The sequence below is a fragment of the Egretta garzetta genome, unplaced genomic scaffold, assembly GCF_000687185.1.
Source record: "Egretta garzetta isolate BGI_Z169 unplaced genomic scaffold, ASM68718v1 scaffold589, whole genome shotgun sequence".
Lineage (NCBI taxonomy): Eukaryota > Metazoa > Chordata > Aves > Pelecaniformes > Ardeidae > Egretta > Egretta garzetta.
In genome coordinates, this window is record NW_009266282.1 from 91,157 (window position 1) to 91,573 (window position 417).

The following is a 417-nucleotide window of genomic DNA, read 5'->3' on the forward strand; positions in this document are numbered from 1 at the left end:
AAGGGGTAATGGTTTTAAACTAAAAGAGGGTAGGTTTAGACTAGATATAAGGAAGAAATTCTTTACAATGAGGGTGGTAAAACACTGGCACGGGTTGCCCAGAGAGGTGGTGGAGGCCCCATCCCTGGAAACATTCAAGACCGGGTTGGATGGGGCTGTGAGCAAGCTGATCTACTTAGCGGTGTCCGTGATTGCTGCAGGGGGGTTGGACTAGATGACCTCTAGGGGTCCCTTCCAACCCAAAACATGCTACGATTCTATGATTCTATGAAGGATGCAGAGTGCCATGACCCCTGCACCTCGGCAATACAGGCTGGGGAGTGAAGGCATTGAGAGCAGCCCTGCCGAGAGAGACTTGGGGGTAGTGGTGGACAGAAAGCTGGCCATGAGCCCGCAACGTGCGCTGGCAGCCCAGAA